Source organism: Cherax quadricarinatus, chromosome 66 (assembly GCF_038502225.1).
Source record: "Cherax quadricarinatus isolate ZL_2023a chromosome 66, ASM3850222v1, whole genome shotgun sequence".
NCBI lineage: Eukaryota > Metazoa > Arthropoda > Malacostraca > Decapoda > Parastacidae > Cherax > Cherax quadricarinatus.
Window position 1 is genome coordinate 11020254 of NC_091357.1, and position 24124 is coordinate 11044377.

A 24124-nucleotide genomic window follows, 5' to 3' on the forward strand; every position below is an offset into this window, starting at 1 on the left:
TTAGTAACCCAGGATAACCTGGAAGGTTAGTAACTCAGGATAACCCGGAAGGTTAGTAACTCAGGATAACCCAGAAGGTTAGTAACTCAGGATAACCTGGAGGGTTAGTAACTCAGGATAACCTGGAGGGTTAGTAACTTAGGATAACCTGGAGGGTTAATAACTCAGGATAACCTGGAGGATTAATAACTCAGGATAACCTGGAGGGTTAGTAACTTAGGATAACCTGGAGGGTTAATAACTCAGGATAACCTGGAGGGTTAGTAACCCAGGATAACCTGGAGGGTTTGTAAACCAAGATAACCCGGAAGATTAGTAACGCTGACCCAAGAAAGCCAGTCTGGTTTATTGCCATTGTGGTCTGATCCTCTTCCTCAGGATGCGACCATCAGCTGTTGGCTAACACCCAGGTACCTACTTACTGCTAGGTGAACAAGGGCAACAGGTGTAAGGAAATATGCTCAGTGTTTCCATTTTTCACATGATCGAACCCGGGTCCTGCAGTTGTGAGCCCAAGACGCTACTACTTGAGTCACAGCCAAGAAAAACATTTATTCAGGAAAGTCTACAAATATTTGACAGAATTAACTTTGAACATCAAGGAGGGGTGCCTGGATTCTCGTGAAGGGTTCGTGGTCCAAAGAATTGGAGCTTCCCTTCCACGGATCAAACATATGTTCTATTGCCCAGGAGATGTATGACCCCTAGGGTTTTAGCGCTTCCCAAAGATTTTAATAATGTAAACCCATGTGTGATGAACGTATATACAGCTTATCTAGAGATACCGTGTAGCTCAGTGGTGAAAAGATTCATCTTACATCCGAAAGCACCCGGGTCAAATCCAGGGCGAGGCGGAAAGTATGGGCAAGTTTCGTCACACCTGCTGCCCCTGTTATGAAGCATTAAGTAGGTACCTAGGACTCAAGTGTCTGTTGTGACTCGCATCCTGGGGGAGTACCCCCAAAAAAATTCCAATGGAAATAAATCGCACTGCTTGGGTTATCCTGGAGATAACAATCGGATTGAAGCCTCCTTAACAGTCGCACATGTGTCTTACTTACCTAACTTCATTCAGTTAACCTATAACTTGATATCCTTTATATAGCTTCTTTTGAGCGAAACATTCCTGTAATAAAGGGTTGCGCTCTTGTATGAAATTAGTGGCCCGGTGGCCTGGTGGTGGCCCGGTGGCCTGGTGGTGGCCCGGTGGCCTGGTGGTGGCCCGGTGGCCTGGTGGTGGCCCGGTGGCCTGGTGATGGCCCGGTGGCCTGGTGGCTAAAGCTCCCGCTTCACACACGGAGGGCCCGGGTTCGATTCCCGGCGGGTGGAAACATTTCGACACGTTTCCTTGCACCTGTTGTCCTGTTCACCTAGCAGCAAATAGGTACCTGGGTGTTAGTCGACTGGTGTGGGTCGCATCCTGGGGGACAAGATGGAAATAAGTTAGTCCTCGATGACGCACTGGCTTTCTTGGGTTATCCTGGGTGGCTAACCCCCCGGGGTTAAAAATCCGAACGAAATCTTATCTTATCACTCACTGAGGCCAGCAGCTGATATCGTTACTATATAACTAAATTCTTGTTTGTTCCTTCACTACTTCTAGCTGTGCTGCCTCTTGGTTTTCTAGTTATGTGCGAGTCATTTACTCTACAATTCACTAAGATGGGTTTGCTACCAGACATCACCAATAGCCTCCTGTACCCCACTGCACGCAAAAGACTCAGGTTAGGTTTGTCAGGTTTTAGTCATATGGTGACCAGCTGCTGGGGCTTTTGGTCATCTGACCGAGGCCTTTCGTTGAAAAAGGGGTGGACCGGAGAAGCAAATCAGTTTTTATATAGGCTTGTATATATAATTCTTTTTACAACGGTTTTGAAAGCACACGACTGTTATTGACACAAAAATACATTATGTAGATTTAACCAAGGATAACCCAATAAAGTCAGTGTGACTTTAATATCTATTGGGGCTCCCTGATCAGGGCCGGATTAATTGAGGCAGGGGCTTTAGGGGCTGCAGTCCAGGGGCCTCCGCCAGCTGGAGGGCCTCCAGAGATTAAATGAAAAGTGTTCACAGTTACTGCTGTAAGTTTATCATTACATTATGTTATTACATCACGTATATGATGATAATTATAATTATAATCACGGGGAGCGCTAAACCCGTAGGATTATACAGCGTATGTGGGGGGATAGAAGGTATTCAGGTTCAGTTCAGGGAACCGGACCATACATCCAATTCCCTATATCAAGAGCCCCTCACCAGCGTTAAGGTACCTCCCTTATATGATGAACTATTGACTGTTGTAAAAAATAAATTTAATATTACTGAGGCTCACAGTACTTGTAGCCAGGGAGCCTACAAAATCTTAATCCTACTCTGTGACCCTGACAGTTGTGTTAGCTTGTCAAATTGGATCACACAGGCTGGGTGCCATACACTTCAACTGGCACCATATCTTTATTTAACTGCTTTAACTTTCATATGAGGTGCCCATCGCTAATTTCTTAGCCCTACCTGTAATCCTGCATATACTGCACTATTTTATTTTAAGTCAGATTAGGTTACGTTAGGTTAGGTTACAGGAACGTATGATAGCTTATATTTAACCATAAATAAGCAATACGCGTAACTAGGAAACATTCAAGTATGTACGCTCATTACCTTTGTGAATTCTCATGATTGATGTGTTTATGATTCATTACCTTTGTAATTAGTCATGAGTGTGACCAGCTCTACCTGGAGCTCATTACCTTTGTAACTTCGGCATGATTGTGACCAGATCTAGTTCATTACATTTGTAACTTGCTCAGCTATCAAAACTCTGGAGTCCAGTCCCTGGACCAATTATGTACCTCTGTAATCTTTTGACTGCCTCCCACAGGATGGGTATGGGGTGCATAATAAAGATATTAAACTTAACTGTACGATTGTCACTGTTAGTGAGAGACGAGGTTGTAGGATTATCACCGGTGGTGCAAGACTGGGTTGTAGGATTATCACCGGTGGTGCAAAACTGGGTTGTAGGATTATCACCGGTGGTGGAAGACTGGGTTGTAGGATTATCACCGGTGGTGCAAGACTGGGTTGGAGTATTATCACTGGTGGTGCAAGACTGGATTGTAGTATTATCACCGGTGGTGCAAAACTGGGTTGTAGGATTATCACCGGTGGTGCAAGACTGGGTTGTAGGATCATCACCGGTGGCGCAAGAGTGGGTTGTAGGAACTATCATTGATGTTGCAAAAATTGGGTTGCAGTAGGAGGGGACGGCGAAACCAGACGAACCCAGAGGTACATAGATGACACAGCCGTACTATACCCAGGTAAACATAAGGTTTAACGTGCAGACTCCGGGGTATAAATATCAAGCCACAGCCAGCACGCGGGTAGCGTGAGCTAAGGTAACCTCTCCCTCATGCTGCTGTTGCTGCTGCTGTCACTACTACTGCTGCTGCTGCTACCAATACCACTGCTGCTGTTGCTGATGTCACTACCACTGCTGCTCTTGCTGCTATCACTGCCACTGCTGTTGTTGCTGCTATCACTACAACTGCTGCTGTTGCTATCACTACCACTGCTGCTGTTGCTGTTACCACTTCCACTGCTGCTGTTGCTGCAACCACTACTACTGATGCTGCTCTCACTACCACTGCTGCTGTTGCTGTTACCACTACCACTGCTGCTGTTACTGCTACCACTACTACTGATGCTGCTATCACTACTACTGCTGCTGTTGCTCTCACTACCACTGCTGCTGTTACCACTTCCACTGCTGCTGTTGCTGCAACCACTACTACTGATGCTGCTATCACTACTACTGCTGCTGTTGCTCTCACTACCACTGTTGCTGTTGCTGTTACCACTACCACTGCTGCTGTTACTGCTACCACTACTACTGATGCTGCTATCACTACTACTGCTGCTGTTGCTGCTACCACTACAACTGCTGCTGTTGCTGCTACTTCTACCACTGCTGCTGTTGCTGCCACCACTACCACTGCTGCTGTTGTTGCTATCACTACCACTGCTGCTGCTGTTGCTATCACTAAAACTGCTGCTGTTGCTGCTGTTATCACTATCACTGCTGTTGTTGCTGCTATCACTACCACTGCTGCTGTTGCTGCTATCACTATCACTGCTGCAGTCGTTATCACTGGTGCTCCTCTTGCTATCACTACTGCTGCTGCTGCTGTCACTACTACAGCTACTGCTGCTATCACTACTGCTGCTGCTGTTACTACCACTACTGCTGCTGTCACTAATACTGTTGCTGTCACTACTACTGGTGATGGCATTACCACTGCTGCTGATGTCACTAATACTACCGCTGCTGTGCTACTACTGATGCTGCTGTCACTCCTACTGCTGCTGTAGTTGATAAATACGTACAAGCAGCAATTGGAAACTTTCCTGACAACATTTCGCCTGACAACGTTTCGGCTTTATCAAATCTGATTAGACCTGATAAAGCCTACTGCGGAGGCGAAACGTTGGCTTAATAAAGTTTGCAAATGCTCGTCCTCAAATAAGAGAATAAACGTACTTCAGGTGAAACTCAAGATTCTCCCCGGAGCTGCCTACGTCTCAAATACTTCATCCAGCTCCCCGGCGGTGGGCCGTGTACCCAGAATGCTACAGGCATTTTCCCTTTGAATCGCAACACAGTTTCTGAAAGAGAAACCTGGCCGCTATGGGGTCCTTGGTTTCTGTGATGAGTTTTTCACCTAACTCTTTCGGGAATTTTAGAGCACACTTGCTCTATGCTTCGAGGGTTTCCGATCCTACTGGGACGAAGTTATAGCATGGTGACAGCCCTCTGTATTTGTTGATCTTCTGGGTCTCCCTAAAACTGGCTGCCCCATCCCCTTCGGCTTCAGAGTATGGAAAGTAGGTATCAGCCATCGTAGAGGCACAGGTGTAGTCCCATGTAATCTGCTTACCGTCCTTCCAGGGTAGCGCAGTGACCCCATCTGGATGCTTTTTTGCTTGTCAGACCTCTGTACCTGAGGTTCCCGTTCTGCTGGGCAACGGGCTATAGCAAAACTTCTCTTGATCTCATGTCTGGCATACTTCTCTTCTTATGACAGACAAGACCATGTAGCCCAAATTGATCAGGCGATGCCCTGCCGCAAATGCACTTACGTTCGGTGAGTATGGGGGCGGCTAGGTAAAGAGCTACACCAATCCGAATGGCCTGTGGGTCGAGTCGAATGCCCAAGGAGAAATTAGGAACAGCTAAAATGAAACCTGAATGTGTTGCCCTCACCGCTGGAGGCGAGCTTTGTCCTTTCCTGAGGCGTTGTTGAGCACTGTGCTGGCGATTTTTTCCCACGACTGGTTTGTTCCAGCGGGAGTTTGCTCTGGACGGAGCTGGACTGCTTGAAGAGTCTGCAAGGCTGTTCCACTGCGCGGTTGCTTCGATGAACTTCGGGTCTTGAGCTCCTACAGCACCTTTCAAGCATTAGGCGACAATCTCCTAGGTCACTGGAAGTCATACACCCCTATATCTTCCAGTCGCACTGGAAGAGTTGCTTGATCCCATTGGTGATCTTCCAGCGACAGGTTCAGTGCCTTCCTAGAGATAGATCTCAAGGGTGCCTCATATTCACTGAGTGTTGAGTTGTCGGAGGGTGCACACCTCAAGAAGTAAATTGTGAGGAGGAGATACAGGGCGTCATCGGCATCCAGATCACTTATTCTCGCCTTCATCTTCTTCAGGTCATCCAGTTTGTCCTTGAGGACTCTGTTGATGGCCTGATGACCTATTTTACCAGCAACATGATAGGTCACTCTCCATCCGAATTAACAAGAAAATAAGTAAATGTGAGTGACCATGGGATGCGGGTGGGTCTGGCTGCCTCGTCCCCGTCACCAGCTGATTGTCACCACCAAAATACACTCTCGTGGGAGGTATGAATTAACTCCCATTTTCTTCGTACACTTTTGTGCCAACATTGTGAACCACTTGTTTAACATAAGTTATGACTTTCTTGTCCATTTGTATAGCTGGTACATATTACTGAACATATTAATCAATTTAAGAAATTTCTCAATAATAATAATAATAATAATAATAATAATAATAGAATCATTCATTCGCGCTCAAGTTCGTATATTTTACACTTAAATAAACATTAGTTGTTTTATGCAAATTATTTTTGTTATTAACACATCGACCGTTTCCCACCAAGACATGGTGACCCAAAAAAGAAGTAACACTTTCATCAACATTCACTCTATCACTCTCTTGCCAGAGGCGTGCGTACACTACAGTTAAAAAATTACAACACCTCTGCTTCAGAGCGCAGGCGTTGTACTTCCCACCTCCAGGACTGTAGTCCGGCTTGCCGGGTTTCCCTGAATCCCTTCATGTTACTTTACTCACACTCCAATAGTACGAGAAGTAAAAGAAAAAAAAACATTTGTCTCCACTCGCTCCTAACACGCTAACACATGCTTACTGGAAGCCCAAGCCCATCGCACGCAAAACTTCCTTTACCCCCTCCCTCCAACATTTCCTAGGCCGACCTCTACCCCACCTTCCTTCCACTACAGATATTATACGCTCTCCAAGTCATTCTATTTTGTTCCATCCTTTCATAAATGTCCAAACCACCTCAACAACCCCTCCTCAGCCCTCTGGATAATACGTTTCGTAACCCTGCACCTTCTCCTAATTTCTAGACTACAGATTCTCTTTATATTCACACTGCACATTCCCCTCAGACATGTCATCTCCACTGCCTCCAGCCTTCTCCTTGCTGCAACATTCACCACTCATGATTCATACCCATATAAAAGTATTTGTATAAGTATACTCTCATACGTATGTTGGTTTGCGTGCAGCCAGCAGCAACAGCCTGGTTGATCAGGCTCTGATCCACCAGGAGGCCTGGTCTCAGACCGGGCCGCGGGGGCGTTGACCCCCGGAACTCTCTCCAGGTAAACTCCAGGTACAATAAGTGTCAGGGGCCCGAGACTGTTCAACTGCCTCCCAGCATACATAAGGGGGATTACCAACAGGCCCCTGGCAGTCTTCAAGCTGGCACTGGACAAGCACCTAAAGTCGGTTCCTGACCAGCCGGGCTGTGGCTCGTACGTTGGTTTGCGTGCAGCCAGCAGTAACAGCCTGGTTGATCAGGCTCTGATCCACCAGGAGGCCTGGTCACAGACCGGGCCGCGGGGGCGTTGACCCCCGGAACTCTCTCCAGGTAAACTCCAGGTAATACATTATTCTCTTTGCTTCCATGAATAATGTTCTTTGTCTCCACAAACTCCTCAGTGCACCACTTACCTTTTTCCCCCTCATCACTTCTATGATTCACCTCATCTTTCATGAGACACATCTGCTGACAGGTCCACTCCCAGATATCTGTATACATTCACTTCTTCCATACTTTCTCCCTCCAACCTGATATCCAGTCTTTCATTCCCTATTTTTTTTATCCTCATCACCTTACTCTTTCCTGTATTCACTTTTAATTTCCTTCTATTACATACCCTTCCAAACTCGGTCACCGACCTCTGCAACTTCTCTTCAGAATTTCCCGAAAGCACAGTGCAAATTATATATGCAAATTATGTAGTTTATTGTGTATACACCTAGAGTTAAATATGTGGCAGCAATTCTGATTTACTTGTAAAATAAAAACTGGTAGATGTGACGTAGTTTTTAGAAAAAGCTGTTAAGATTCCTGACAATAGGGAAATGGTATATAAGCTATATAGCAATGTGTAATGATATCGGTTTCCCCTCAAGGGAGGGTCTGACGCCAGTGAGGGGCTCTTGATCCAAGGAAATGGATCTGCTCTCCCTTGGAATGAATCTGATTATTACCTCCCATCCATTCCCCAGGGCATTGTATGACCCGTATGGGTTTAGCGCTCCCCATGAAGGTGATAACAAGGGCAGTGACATTTAGATTAATAGAAGACCAGGACTCACAACCGAAAGTTTCTAGATTTGATTACCAGATAGGGCGAGACTTACGAGCAAGTCACTATGTCCCCTGTTCACCTAGCAGTAAATAAGTACCTAAATGTTATGTTATTAATTTGGAGAGTAATAATCCCATGGAGATCATACAGCGAGTGGGGGAGATGGGAGGTAATCATATTCGATCCTAGAGGAGATAAGGTCCAATTTCTTGAATCAGGAGCCCCTCCCAAGCATCAAGGAACCTAGGTGGAGATAAATGGTATAAAATACCGACACGATAGAAAGGTAGACACAAAAGCAGTATAATGCGATTCTTTATTGACTACGTGTCTACTTTTCCAAGGAATCTAGGCGTTAGCCGATGGTTGTGGGTGGCATTCTCAGGGAGAGTAGCATACCTTGCATAGGGCTGGGCTGTGATATAAGCTGAGAAACAATAACAGCTCTTAAACTGTAAATTCAACAGTGTATAAAAAAAATATAAGGGTTATCGTTCAAGGTAAGCACATACGGTAGCTCAGCGTAGTCAGCTTCGTATTTTTATAGCTTCATAAAAATAGTTCCTTGAAGACACGTGTTCTCGTACACTGGAGTACACGAGGACTTGGCTGCGTCTCTCGTGTCTCACACCAAACAATGATCTGACATTGACAATGAACTGGAAGCAACATTAATCAGTGGTAATGAGTTGACAATGACATTGATCAGTGACAGTGAACTGGCAGTGACAGTGATAGTAAACTAACAGAGATAATCTGACATCGACAGTGAACTGACAGTGAAAATCTGACATCAACAATGAACTGACATACAATGGACACAGTAACAATGAACTGACAATGAAAATAAGCTGACAAAAACAATGAATTGACAACAGCAATAAGATAAGATTTTGTTCGGATTTTAACCCCGAGGGACTGTCTTACTTCCATTGTGGTCCTCAATCTTGTCCCCCGGGATGCGACCCACACCAGTCTACTAACATCCAGGTACCTACTTGCTTGTTAGGTGAACGGGACAACAAGTGTAAGGAAACGCCCAGGGGATTGAACCACGGGCACTCAGCGTGTGAAGCGAGAGAGTTGCCTACCAGGCAACGGGCCACCCTATAAAATGATTGACAAAGACGTGACAATGACAAACTGACGAAGAACACAGGCTGGTGTGTGTACTCGCCTAGTTGTACTCACCTAGTTGAGGTTGCAGGGGTCGAGTCCTAGCTCCTGGCCCCGCCTCTGTGTGTGTGTGTGTGTGTGTGTGTGTGTGTGTGTGTGTGTGTGTGTGTGTGTGTGTGTGTGTATGACCCAACAATTAATATTTGCACCAATAACTCATTATAGTTGTGACCGGGTGTGGACGTGTGAATTGCTCATTACCTTATAATTTGTTCATGATTGTAGCCATGTATAAACATAAGTATGTAAATTTACTTACTTACATGATTCATTACCTTTGTAACTTCAATTCATTACTTTTGTACCTTGTTGAGCTATCAAAACTTTGGGGCCAGTCCCTAGACCCATTATGTACCTCTGTAATCTGTAAATACCTTTGTAATTTGTCATGATTGTGACCATATCTACCTGGAGTTTATTACCTTTGTAACTTGCTCAGCTATCAAAACTTTGGGGCCCAGTCCCTGGACTCATCATGTACCTCTGTAATCTTTTGACTGCCGCCCACAGGATAGGTATGGGGTGCATAATAAGCATATTAAACTAAAAACGTGAGCTTTATCAAGTCACGCCACCATGACCAGAGCAGAAGTTTCGCCTCCTCGATCTCATTACTGACAGTCCATGGGGTTCAATACGACATACGTTGTGTTGGCCCTATAAACCCCTGATAAACAATATTCAAAGTTACAAGCTTAGCAGTTAAGACTTCTGTGCTAGCCTTCGACGGGTGTGTAAGTAAGTTTATTCAGGTATACACAAATACATTTACATAGAATTATCATACATAGAAGCATATGTGTAGATTAGATTTTTTTAGATTTTGCCACCGAAGTGGCTAGTTTATTGTGCACCCCATATCCATCCTGTGGACGGTAGCGCGAGAGCATATGGATACACAAAAGGCCTAGGAACTAGGCCCCAAAGGGTTAACAGGAATACATATGGATTTATATCTACATATCTATAGTTCACTTATCTGTTACAAGCAAATTTAGGAAATTTGCTTAGTATATCTGGTATCTTATTTTCATTAATAAGATATCTTGACATGTCACATAGGTTATTATACTGTCTGTCTCTGTATTCCTCAATAAGTGGACAATTAAGCACATAGTGTTCAAGAGAGTGACCATATGCCTGATCACATAATTTACATTTAGTTTGATCATCATCTGTGTGTCTCCCAAACTGCCAGAAGTACTTGTAACCAAGCCTAAGCCTGGCCACTACAACATCAGTCAGTCTGTTCACATTGCAAGTTACTCCATAAACATACTTATCTACGTTCATGTTATCATAGTGGGTTATAGATCTACTCAGGCTTCTAACTGCATTCCTATAACAATCATCTTCATTATTTACTTCTCTCCTAATATTATTCCTAATGCTAGACACAGTTATACCAAAGTTATATTCTACATTCTCCTTCTGGGTACTCTTCTTGGCTAACATATCAACTTTATCATGAAGGAGTAATCCAATGTGTGATGGTATCCATAGCAATTGTACATTAATTCCTTTGTCCCTAATTTTTGAGTATCTATACCTGGCTTCCCCAATGAGCATGTTGTTGGAGTCATTATATGAGTCAAGAGCCTTCAATGATGACATAGAATCAGTAATGATGATAGAGTCAAGCTCAGTGTCATAGGTTAGCTTTAGTAAGTAAGTAAGTAAGTTTATTCAGGTATACACAAATACAGTTACATAGAATTATCATACATAGCAGCATATGTGTAGAGAACCTAGGATAACCCAAAAAAGTCAGACAGAGTGACTTATTTCCATTGGGGTCCTTTAGCGCCATTAGGATTGCAAACAATTCAGTTTGCAGTGTAGACGCCCAGTTGTTAATTCTTATGCCTAACTCAACAAATTTATTATCGTTCTTAACTAGGGAGGTGGCAACAAGAGCAGATGCAGCCCTGCCAGAAGACTCCTGTTTAGATCCATCAGTGTATATAACTTGTGATAACTTATTACTACCTAGGATAACCTAGGAGAACCTAGGATAACCCAAAAAAGTCAGACATAGTGACTTATTTCCATTGGGGTACGTCTCGCTCTCGCCTGAGTGTCAGTTAGTTTAGTTTAATATCTTTATTATGCACCCCATACCCATCCTGCGGGCGGTAGTCAAAAGATTACAAAGGTACATAATGGGTCCAGGGACTGGACCCCAAAGTTATGATAGCTGAACTAGTTACAAAGGTAATGAACTCCAGGTAGATCTGGTCACAATCATGGCAAGTTACAAAGGTAATGAATCAGCCTCACTCCTATACATGGTTACAGTCATGAACAAATTACAGAGTAATGAGCCACTGATACGTCCACACCTGGTCACAATTGTAATGAGTTATAAATACAAATATTAAGTGGGTCATACACCCACACGAGCGCACACGCACACACATACACACAAGAGGGCGCACGCACAGACACATGCACATGAGCGTACTAATATATCAGTGGTAGTGGAACGTCAGTGAACAATACTACGAGTGATAATTAAAGTTATTAGTTAAAGAAAGTGAGAGGAAAGCTGAAATCATAATATTTCAAAGCGCAAACCGTTGGGGGTCTTAGGCGCTGTTGCCACATTGGTAGCGGTAGGCCTGAAGAAGTGACGTCACGACAAGTTGTGTGCCATTATACATATAAAGTGAAGTGTATGTAATGTGAAGTGTATACTATCATCAGTGAAGAGTGAAATCGCGTGAGGAAGCGGGATGTATGAGAATATGTGGTTATAATCATCACGGGTGAAGGATCTCCAAAATAGGGATTTAAGGCCTACGACGACGACTTCGTCATCAGCAGCTGGCAACTGTCACCGCAAGTTTATTCGCCTATTTGTGGTTTGCATGTTGACGGCCCTGGCTGGCCTTGCATACTGTTTGATACTGGTCACTCACTCCTGCAAGCTATTACCAGAATTAGAATAGAAATAGCATAGACATAGAGAATATAGTGTTGACGAGTGTGAGAAGGTAGGTGGGACAAGCTTTTAAGGGCAACATTGTAAGACGGTGCTAGGGTCAGGTCCCAGGAGGGTTGTGTCAGGTCACAAGAAGTTGCGGCCAGTCATTACACCGCACAAGATTCTCTCACACACACACACACACACACACATGCACACACGCACACAGGCAGTGTTACTACCAGTAGTTATTAGCAGTAAGAATACATAGGAAGCTAGGAAGTCCTCTCTCAATGTGAACAAGGAAAATGATAATAACCAGCAACAATTAATACGTAAATCCAGAAAGGGCAATAAGTGGAGAGAGTAGATAATTGGGAAAGATAAATGAGACTAAATTTGTGCCTACACGACGGATCTTTCAACCACACAACCTACCCCCCGTAACCCTCCCTCCCTCACACACAAGCACACACACAAGGGTAAACACTCACACACACACACACACACACACACACACACACACACACACACACACACACACACACACACACACACACACAGCACGTCAAGAAACTAGAGAAAGTACAAAGGTTTGCAACAAGGTTAGTTCCAGAGCTAAGGGGAATGTCCTATGAAGAAAGATTAAGGGAAATCGGCCTGACGACACTGGAGGACAGGAGGGTCAGGGGAGACATGATAATGACATATAAAATACTGCGTGGAATAGACAAGGTGGACAAGGACAGGATGTTCCAGGGAGGGGACACAGAAACAAGAGGCCACAATTGGAAGTTGAAGACACAAATGAGTCAGAGAGATAGTAGGAAGTATTTCTTCAGTCATAGAGTTGTAAGGCAGTGGAATAGCCTAGAAAATGACGTAGTGGAGGCAGGAACCATACACAGTTTTAAGACGAGGTTTGATAAAGCTCATGGAGCGGGGAGAGAGAGGGTCTAGTAGCAACCGGTGAAGAGGCGGGGCCAGGAGCTAGGACTCGACCCCTGCAACCACAAATAGGTGAGTACAAATAGGTGAGTACACACACACACACACACACACACAGCCAGGAGCTAGGACTCGACCCCTGCAACCACAAATAGGTGAGTACACACACACACACACACATACACACATACACACATACACACACATACATACATACATAAACACATACACACACACACACACACACACACACACACACACACACACACACACACACACACACACACACACACACACACACACACACACACACACACCCAGGAACTGAAGGGGACAGGCCAAACTATAAAAGGGGGGACTACACAGGTATGAGAAACTTCCTGCAGGAGGTTCAGTGGGACAGAGAAATGGTAGGAAAATCAGTAAACGAGATGATGGAATATGTGGCAACAAAGTGCAAGGAGGCAGAGGAAAGTTTTGTTCCCAAGGGAAACAGAAATAATAGGAAGACCAAAACGAGTCCTTGGTTTACCCGAAGGTGTAGGGAGGCAAAAACTAAGTGCAACAGAGAATGGAAAAGGTACAGGAGGCATAGGACCCAGGAAAACAAGGAGATTAGTAGAAGAGCCAGAAACGAGTATGCACAGATAAGGAGGGAGGCCCAGCGACAGTATGAAAACGACATAGCATCGAAAGTCAAATCTGACCCAAAACTGCTGTATAGCCACATTAAGAGGAAGACAACAGTCAAGGACCAGGTGATAAGGCTGAGGAAAGAAGGTGGAGAACTCACAAGAAACGATCAAGAGGTATGTGAGGAGCTCAACACGAGATTTAAGGAAGTATTTACAGTAGAGACAGGAAGGACTCTGGGGGGACAGACCAGATGGGGACACCAGCAAGGAATACACCAACAAGTGTTGGACGACATACATACAGATGAGGAGGAGGTGAAGAAACTGCTAAGGGACATCGATACCTCAAAGGCAATGGGACCGGACAACATCTCCCCGTGGGTCCTTAGAGAGGGAGCAGATATGTTGTGCATGCCACTTACCACAATCTTCAACACATCCCTGGAAACTGGGCAACTACCTGAGGTTTGCAAGACGGCAAATGTAGTTCCCATTTTTAAAAAAGGAGACAGAAAAGAGGCACTAAACTATAGACCTGTGTCATTGACGTGTATAGTATGCAAAATTATGGAGAAGATTATCAGGAGGAGAGTGGTGGAGCACCTGGAACGGAACAGGAGTATAAATGCCAACCAGCACGGATTCACGGAAGGCAAATCCTGTGTCACAAACCTTCTGGAGTTTTATGATAAAATAACAGAAGTAAGACAAGAGAGAGAGGGGTGGGTTGATTGCATCTTCTTGGACTGCAAGAAGGCCTTTGACACAGTTCCTCACAAGAGATTAGTGCAGAAGCTAGAGCATCAGGCACATATAACAGGAAGGGCACTGCAATGGATCAGAGAATACCCGACAGGGAGGCAACAACGAGTCATGGTACGTAATGATGTATCACAGTGTCTCCCTGATAACATTGAATATACATAGTGTATAGTGTATACTATAGTGGCTCCCTAGTATATTGATGATAAAGGCTAAAGTGTCATTTGAAAACAGGTGAATTTGTAAATGAAGTGATAAGCCTATAGAGGCAGGTGCCAGAAGTCGCCAGAATCTTACCACAGGTCAGCTGTTTTTAATAATCTTCCTGGCCTGCTAGTGTACTCGCATATAATCTAGTGATACCAGTGAATAGCAGAATACAGTGCTGTAGTAGCAACTAACCAGTATTATAATGGTACTTAGTGGAGTGGAGTGACTTTCATTAGTTTCTTTTTCTTGAAATACCAGACGTTACTGTGAATTTCATATAACCTGTAGTTACCAGCGGTCCCAATATACACAACGAGAAGCAATTATTACTACAGAAAAAGCGTCCTTCCTCCAAAATTTGCACCAGTCAACTATAGTGATAATATAGCATTTATTGTGGTGGAGACGGAAAAAAAAAAACAGAGAAGCTAGATACAGCGATTGATAAACAAGGGTGGAGGTCGACCGTTCGTCATTGTAGGAGTGCCAGCAGTCACCGGCTCTTCAACACGCAAGTTATACTTTTGTATCAATCAAATCACATATTACTCGGGTAGATAATTTCCAGTAGATCCTTCATGTGTTAGCTCAAATCACCGACCAGTATGTTTTAAATAAGTGACCCACTGCTCAGATCAGATAGACTGGTCCGAACCCTTGACTGGTCCGAACCCTTAACTGGTCCGAACCCTTGACTGGTCCGAACCCTTGACTGGTCCGAACCCTTGACTGGTCCGAACCCTTGACTGGTCCGAACCCTGGACTGGTTTCAAACGGTTTCGTGCACTACCTAGCAGGTTATTAATAGAATTTTCAAGAGGTTGCTAGTAGAATTGCAGTAAATCAACCATTCAAATCATTATGAAGCTGTGTGTAGTCTGTGGTCAGTCAAACAAACGGGCTTCCACATGCATAAATTGTCATTTTTGTGGAAATTGGTGTCACGCCCCTTGTGCAGATATCCAAGAACTAGCTACAAGCAGTATTAAAACAGGGAAGTGTTTTTGGGTATGCCCAAATGAGATAAATCTGTGGACTAAAATCACAAGGGTATTAAAAGAGGTCAACATCAAAGCTGCTTTCATAGAAAACCTGGAAGCTTTCTACAACAGATGGGAACATAAAATGTCTGGGCTGAATGGTACTGCCCTTGATACTGGCCATGTAGTCAGAAACTGTAAGGCTGGAGATGATGTCCTGGTAGTCAGTAAATGGGGGGCTGATAGTGCTGTCCTGGGAGACAGTAATGGTGAAGCTGGAGGTGCTGTCCTGGGAGACAGTAATGGTGAAGCTGGAGGTGCTGTCCTGGGAGACAGTAATGGTGAAGTTGGAGATGCTGTCCTGGGAGACAGTAATGGGGAAGCTGGAGATGCTGTCCTGGGAGACAGTAATGGTGAAGCTGGAGATTTTGTCCAGGTAGTCGGGAATTATATGCAGGAAGGAATACATATAAATGACCTCATAGGGGACAGGAGCCATAGTAGGGAAACAAGTGTAGTCAAAGATAAGATAAAACCAATATTGCAAACTAGAAATACCGCAGGAAATAGCAAACAAGAGGACTCCACTAGCAATAGTGAGGATATATTACCAAAAACAACTGGTGGGAGCTCCATTGTTGGTGCTAGGGAGGATAGAAGTAAGACAGGGAAACATGCACCAACAGGGAATACAGTCACAGAAACCCAAGGCAAACGGAAACCAAGCCTGTGCACATACTATGCACTTGGTATCTGCTGGCATGGGAAATCTGGAAAAACAGATGGGACGTGCAACTATGACCACTCTAGAAAATGCCATACCCATATGACAACAGGAAAATGCAAACTCCCTTCCTGTAAGCTTTTTCACCCTGAACTGTGTACCTCTTCAGTACAGAAAAGACTGTGCTATAACTTAAATTGCCAGGCATACCATCTAAAGGGGACAAAAAGATACAAAACATCCAGGCCATGGGAAAACCTGGGTAGCCACAGCCACTCAAGAAGGAGAGGTTTTTTAGTGCCAGGAAGGAAAAAAAACTGGCAGGAAATGGCAGAAATCGTACACCAAATCCAGTCATTCCTGGAGTGGAACCACAGTCGATGGCCTCCACTCCAAACCAACAGATACAGATACTAATGCCGGAAAAAAAATCCCCCCCCAGTACCAACAATACCACCAGTCCGATAACATTCTTCTTTGCAAATATACAGGGTCTAAAGACAGCAACAAACAACAAAATACCTTTCATCCGTGGACTGCTCGCAGAGGCAAAGGCAATGTTCGCGGCTTTCACTGAGACCCACATAAAGGATCACTTGGACAACGAAATATGGATCCCAGGTTACAACCTATACAGATGTGACAGAGTGAACAGGCAAAAGGGGGGGGTTGGCCTGTACATTGCAGAGTCACTTGTTTGCACAGAACTGCTAAATGCCTCAAATGATGTAGTGGAAGTTTTAGCAGTAAAGGTCGAGAACCAAAACCTAGTCATTGTGGTAGTCTACAAGCCTCCGGATGCAACATCCCAGCAATTCTAGGAACAGCTGTTAAAAATTGACCACTGTCTGGAAAACCTTCCAGCTCCTGCACCAAACATCTTGCTCCTGGGGGATTTCAACTTAAGGCACCTAAAATGGAGGAATATAGCAAATAATATTGTTGCAGTAATAACACCAGGAGGCAGCTCTGATGAAAACTCACACTCACGCGAGCTTTTAAATCTCTGCACAAAATTCAATTTAAACCAGCAAATAATAGAGCCTACTAGACTGGAGAATACACTAGACCTCATCTTCACTAACAATGATGATCTGATAAGAAATGTTACCATATCAAAAACAATATACTCAGATCACAACATAATTGAGGTTCAGTCATGTATGCGCGGAGCCCCAGACCGACATAATGAGATTAGTCACGAGGGAGCATTCACCAAATTCAACTTCAATAACAAAAACATAAAGTGGGACCAAGTAAACCAAGTCCTAACCGATATAAGCTGGGAAGATATACTAAGCAGCACAGACCCCAACTTATGCCTAGAACAGATTAACTCGGTGGCACTCGATGTATGCACAAGGCTTATTCCTCTAAGAAAAAGGAGGAGTAGATGTAAAACAGAAAGAGACAGGCGCTCCCTTTACAGGCGACGGAAAAGAATAACAGAGCGGCTAAAAGAGGTCAATATATCTGAAATGCGTAGGGAGACACTGGTCAGAGAAATAGCAAGCATCGAACTTAAGCTAAAAGAATCCTTTAGGAGTCAGGAATCGCGGGAAGAACTAAAAGCCATAAATGAAATCGAAAGAAACCCAAAGTATTTCTTCTCCTATGCCAAATCAAAATCGAGAACAACGTCCAGTATTGGGCCCCTACTTCAACAAGATGGGTCCTACACGGATGACAGCAAGGAAATGAGTGAACTACTCAAGTCCCAATATGACTCAGTTTTTAGCAAGCCGCTAACCAGACTGAGAGTTGAAGATCAAAATGAATTTTTTATGAGAGAGCCACAAAATTTGATGAACACAAGCCTATCCGATGTTATCCTGACGCCAAATGACTTCGAACAGGCGATAAATGACATGCCCATGCACTCTGCCCCAGGGCCAGACTCATGGAACTCTGTGTTCATCAAGAACTGCAAGAAGCCCCTATCACGAGCCTTTTCCATCCTATGGAGAGGGAGCATGGACATGGGGGTCGTCCCACAGTTACTAAAAACAACAGACATAGCCCCACTCCACAAAGGGGGCAGTAAAGCAACAGCAAAGAACTACAGACCAATAGCACTAACATCCCATATCATAAAAATCTTTGAAAGGGTCCTAAGAAGCAAGATCACCACCCATCTAGAAACCCATCAGTTACACAACCCAGGGCAACATGGGTTTAGAACAGGTCGCTCTTGTCTGTCTTAACTATTGGATCACTACGACAAGGTCCTAAATGCACTAGAAGACAAAAAGAATGCAGATGTAATATATACAGACTTTGCAAAAGCCTTCGACAAGTGTGACCATGGCGTAATAGCGCACAAAATGCGTGCTAAAGGAATAACAGGAAAAGTCGGTCGATGGATCTATAATTTCCTCACTAACAGAACACAGAGAGTAGTCGTCAACAGAGTAAAGTCCGAGGCAGCTACGGTGAAAAGCTCTGTTCCACAAGGCACAGTACTGGCTCCCATCTTGTTCCTCATCCTCATATCCGACATAGACAAGGATGTCAGCCACAGCACCGTGTCTTCCTTTGCAGATGACACCCGAATCTGCATGACAGTGTCTTCCATTGCAGACACTGCAAAGCTCCAGGCGGACATCAACCAAATCTTTCAGTGGGCTGCAGAAAACAATATGAAGTTCAACGATGAGAAATTTCAATTACTCAGATATGGTAAACATGAGGAAATTAAATCTTCATCAGAGTACAAAACAAATTCTGGCCACAAAATAGAGCGAAACACCAACGTCAAAGACCTGGGAGTGATCATGTCGGAGGATCTCACCTTCAAGGACCATAACATTGTATCAATCGCATCTGCTAGAAAAATGACAGGATGGATAATGAGAACCTTCAAAACTAGGGAGGCCAAGCCCATGATGACACTCTTCAGGTCACTTGTTCTATCTAGGCTGGAATATTGCTGCACACTAACAGCACCTTTCAAGGCAGGTGAAATTGCCGACCTAGAAAATGTACAGAGAACTTTCACGGCGCGCATAACAGAGATAAAACACCTCAATTATTGGGAGCCCTTGAGGTTCCTAAACCTGTATTCCCTGGAACGCAGGAGGGAGAGATACATGATTATATACACCTGGAAAATCCTAGAGGGACTAGTACCAAACTTGCACACGAGAATCACTCACTACGAAAGCAAAAGACTTGGCAGACGATGCACCATCCCCCCAATGAAAAGCAGGGGTGTCACTAGCACGTTAAGAGACCATACAATAAGTGTCAGGGGCCCGAGACTGTTCAACTGCCTCCCAGCACACATAAGGGGGATTACCAACAGACCCCTGGCAGTCTTCAAGCTGGCACTGGACAAGCACCTAAAGTCAGTTCCGGATCAGCCGGGCTGTGGCTCGTACGTTGGTTTGCGTGCAGCCAGCAGCAACAGCCTGGTTGATCAGGCGCTGATCCACCAGGAGGCCTGGTCACAGACCGGGCCGCGGGGGCGTTGACCCCCGAAACTCTCTCCAGGTAAACTCCAGGTAAACAGTGGGCACCTGTGACGAGCGGGGTCCCACAGGGGTCGGTCCTAGGACCAGTGCTATTTTTGGTATATGTGAACGACATGACGGAAGGGTTAGACTCAGAAGTGTCCCTGTTTGCAGATGATGTGAAGTTAATGAGGAGAATTAAATCTGATGAGCACCAGGCAGGAGTTCAAAGAGACCTGGACAGACTGGACACCTGGTCCAGCAAATGGCTTCTCGAATTTAATCCTGCCAAATGCAAAGTCATGAAGATAGAGGAAGGGCACAGAAGACCACAGACAGAGTATAGGCTAGGTGGCCAAAGACTGCAAACCTCACTCAAGGAGAAAGATCTTGGGGTGAGTATAACACCAAGCATGTCTCCGGAAGCACACATCAATCAGATAACTGCTGCAGCATATGGGCGCCTGGCAAACCTGAGAACAGCATTCCGATACCTTAGTAAGGAATCATTCAAGACACTGTACACCGTGTATGTCAGGCCCATACTGGAGTATGCAGCACCTGTTTGGAACCCGCACTTGATAAAGCACGTCAAGAAACTAGAGAAAGTACAAAGGTTTGCGACAAGGTTAGTTCCAGAGCTAAGGGGAATGTCCTATGAAGAAAGATTAAGGGAAATCGGCCTGACGACACTGGAGGACAGGAGGGTCAGGGGAGACATGATAACGACATATAAAATACTGCGTGGAATAGACAAGGTGGACAAAGACAGGATGTTCCAGGGAGGGGACACAGAAACAAGAGGCCACAATTGGAAGTTGAAGACACAAATGAGTCAGAGAGATAGTAGGAAGTATTTCTTCAGTCATAGAGTTGTAAGGCAGTGGAATAGCCTAGAAAATGACGTAGCGGAGGCAGGAACCATACACAGTTTTAAGACGAGGTTTGATAAAGCTCATGGAGCGGGGAGAGAGAGGGCCTAGTAGCAACCGGTGAAGAGGCGGGGCCAGGAGCTAGGACTCGACCCCTGCAACCACAAATAGGTGAGTACACGCACCCACACACCCTCCACCACTTGACACAAACACGTACCCCCCCTCCCCTAACCACCTCTCCCCCTTCCCTAACCACCTCACCTTAGCCACCTACCCCTCCCCCAAACCACCTAACCCCTCCCCAAACTGTCTAACCCCCCAACTACCTCCCTCCCTCCAATAACCATCCTCCCCCTCCCCCATAACCATCCATCCCCTCTCTCCCCCAAACCATCTAACCCCCTCCCCCAACTATCTCTACCCCTCCAATAACCATCCTCCCCCTCCCCCACAACCATCCATCCCCTCTCCTAACCATCTATTCCCCTCCCCCTAACCAGGATGAGGACAAGGGGCTCCAAGGACGAATCTGGGAGGGAGGAATGGGAGGTAGAGCTCAAAAAAAGGGAGGAAGACTGGGGAAGGAGACTAGATGAGCTGGAAAGGAAGATGGAAGAGAGGTTAGCAGCAGAATGCAGAAGGTGGAAGCAACAGGCCACAGCAGCAGAAATCAAGATAGAGAGATTAGAAGAGGAGCTGAGACATCTGAAACAGCACAGAGACAAAGATATTACAGAAGTAGCATCCGCAATGGCTACATCGAACACAGACAACAGGTCTGAAGGAAGCATGGAAACTAAACTGTATGCAGAGGTCCTGTCAAACCCACATGGGGCCAAAACAAAGACAGGGAGCACACTAGGACAGAATGAGAGGTTGGAAGACATTGAAGGAACTAGGACATGTGCAAGGACCTTACCAGATACCTGTGGGGGCCAGGAGCAGGTGAGCAGGAAGGATAAACCAAGAAGCATAGGGGCCATAACTAGGGAAGGGACTGAAGGAAGGAACACTCCACGGGAAGGAACTAAAACACATCAGAGGATGCAATGGGAGTCACAGTGGGAGGTGGAAAGGGAAAGATCCGTGTTTGTCTATGGGCTAGACGAAGCTAAAGGGGAAACTTGTGATGAAAGAAAGCAGGAGGAGAAAAAAGCGATTGAAGATATCATGAAGGTGATAGGCGAGGGGGACATGACCCAGGTGGCAAATTTTTGGAGAATTGGGTGGTTCACAAAGAAAAGGAATCTGCCTCTCAAAGTAATTTTCAAGGCAGAATCAACCCGAACCATGATCCTGCAGGAGCAAGCACGGCTGAGAGGCAAGCAGGAGTTCCGGAGTGTGTACCTCGATCGAGACAGAACACAGGACGAAAGGAAGACAATGAAAGAGAGAGTTCAAAAACGAAAGGAGAAATGGGAGGAAATGAAAAAGGAGAGCAGAATAACCCAGGATCAAATGGAAGGACAAGCGCACCCCCAGAAACACCTGCAGAAGGACTCCAGCCATGACACCCCCAAGGCAACTGAACAATCTAAACCAACCATCACACACCGATCCCTCTGTTTCCACCCCCCGCACCACAGTTACAGTATTAAAACAGAAGCTGAAGGTTTGGTACACAAATGCAGATGGATTAACGAATAAACATGAGGAATGGCAAGAAAGAATCAATGAGAAGTCCCCAGACATTATAGCAGTTACAGAAACAAAACTCATGGAGACAATAACAGATGCAATCTTCCCACCAGGATACCAGATCATGAGGAAAGATAGAAGGGGCAGGGGGGGAGGTGGGGTTGCTCTGCTCGTAAAAAACAGATGGAAATTCGAGAAAATGGAAGGAATAGATGAGACAGGAGAAAGAGACTACATAGCAGGTACACTTCAGTCTGGGGAACACAAAGTGGTCATTGCAGTGATGTATAATCCACCACAGAACTGCAGGAGGCCAAGAGAGGAATATGAAGAGAGCAACAGAGCAATGGTGGACACACTTGCTGAGGTGGCAAGAAGAGCTCACTCCAGCAGAGCAAAGTTGCTGGTTATGGGGGATTTCAACCACAGGGAGATTGACTGGGAAAACCTGGAGCCACATGGGGGTCCCGAAACATGGAGAGCCAGGATGTTGGACGTGGTGCTGGAAAACCTCATGCACCAACATGTTAAGGACACTACCAGAGTGAGAGGGGAGGATGAACCAGCAAGATTGGACCTTGTGTTCACCCTGGGCAGCTCAGATATTGAGGACATCAAGTATGAGAGTCCCCTAGGAGCTAGCGACCACGTGGTTCTGTGCTTTGAATACATAGTAGAGCTGCAAGTGGAGAGAATAACAGGAGTTGAATGGGAAAAGCCTGACTATAAAAGAGGGGACTACATAGGGTTGAAGAACTTCCTGCGGGAGGTCCAGTGGGACAGAGAACTGGCAGGAAAGCCAGTAAATGAAATGATGGAATATGTAACAACAAAATGCAAGGAGGCAGTGGAAAGGTTTATTCCCAAGGGCAACAGTAACAACGGGAAGACCAGAACGAGCCCCTGGTTTACCCGACGGTGTAAGGAGGCAAAAACAAAGTGCAATAGAGAATGGAAAAAGTACAGAAGGCAGAGAACACACGAAAATAGGGAGATCAGTCGCAGAGCCAGGAATGAGTACGCACAGGTAAGGAGGGAGGCCCAGCGACAGTATGAAAATGACATAGCATCGAGAATCAAGACTGACCCGAAACTGTTGTATAGCCACATCAGGAGGAAGACAACAGTCAAAGACCAGGTGATCAGATTAAGGACAGAAGGTGGAGAACTCACAAGAAATGATCAGGAGGTATGTGAGGAGCTGAACAGGAGATTTAAGGAAGTTTTTACAGTAGAGACAGGAAGGGCTGTGGGAAGACAGCACAGAAGGGAACATCAAGAGGGAATATACCAACAAGTGTTGGATGACATACGAACAACTGAGGAGGAGGTGAAGAAGCTCTTAAGTGACCTTGACACCTCAAAGGCGATGGGACCAGACAACATCTCCCCATGGGTCCTTAGAGAAGGAGCAGAGATGCTGTGCGTGCCTCTAACCACAATCTTCAACACATCCCTTGAAACTGGGCAACTACCTGAGAAATGGAAGACAGCTAATGTAGTCCCCATATTTAAGAAAGGAAACAGAAACGAGGCACTAAACTACAGACCTGTGTCTCTGACATGTATTGTGTGCAAAGTCATGGAGAATATTATCAGGAGGAGAGTGGTCGAACACCTGGAAAGGAACAAGATTATAAATGAAAACCAGCATGGGTTCATGGAAGGCAAATCTTGTATCACAAACCTCCTGGAGTTTTATGACAAGGTAACAGAAGTAAGACACGAGTGAGAGGGGTGGGTAGATTGCGTTTTCCTAGACTGCAGGAAGGCCTTTGACACAGTTCCCCACAAGAGATTAGTGCAGAAGCTGGAGGATCAGGCGCACGTAAAAGGGAGGGCACTGCAATGGATAAG

At 45.2% G+C, this 24124-nt stretch overlaps 1 protein-coding gene across 4 annotated transcripts in view; it reads left to right on the plus strand.

The window, feature by feature from the left end:
- The first annotated feature begins 586 nt into the window (after nt 1–586).
- LOC128704084 (UPAR/Ly6 domain-containing protein cold-like) overlaps nt 587–24124 on the plus strand; it is a 57286-nt gene continuing 33748 nt past the window's right edge. Inside the window, exon 1 of one of the 4 annotated variants that reach the window (XM_070099071.1) lies at nt 587–1724. The gene's annotated coding sequence lies outside the window, so the exon portion shown is untranslated. Of the gene's footprint in view, nt 1725–9710; nt 9856–24124 lie in introns of those variants that run through there. The other 3 variants (XM_070099068.1, XM_070099069.1, XM_070099072.1) reach the window with 3 other exon arrangements.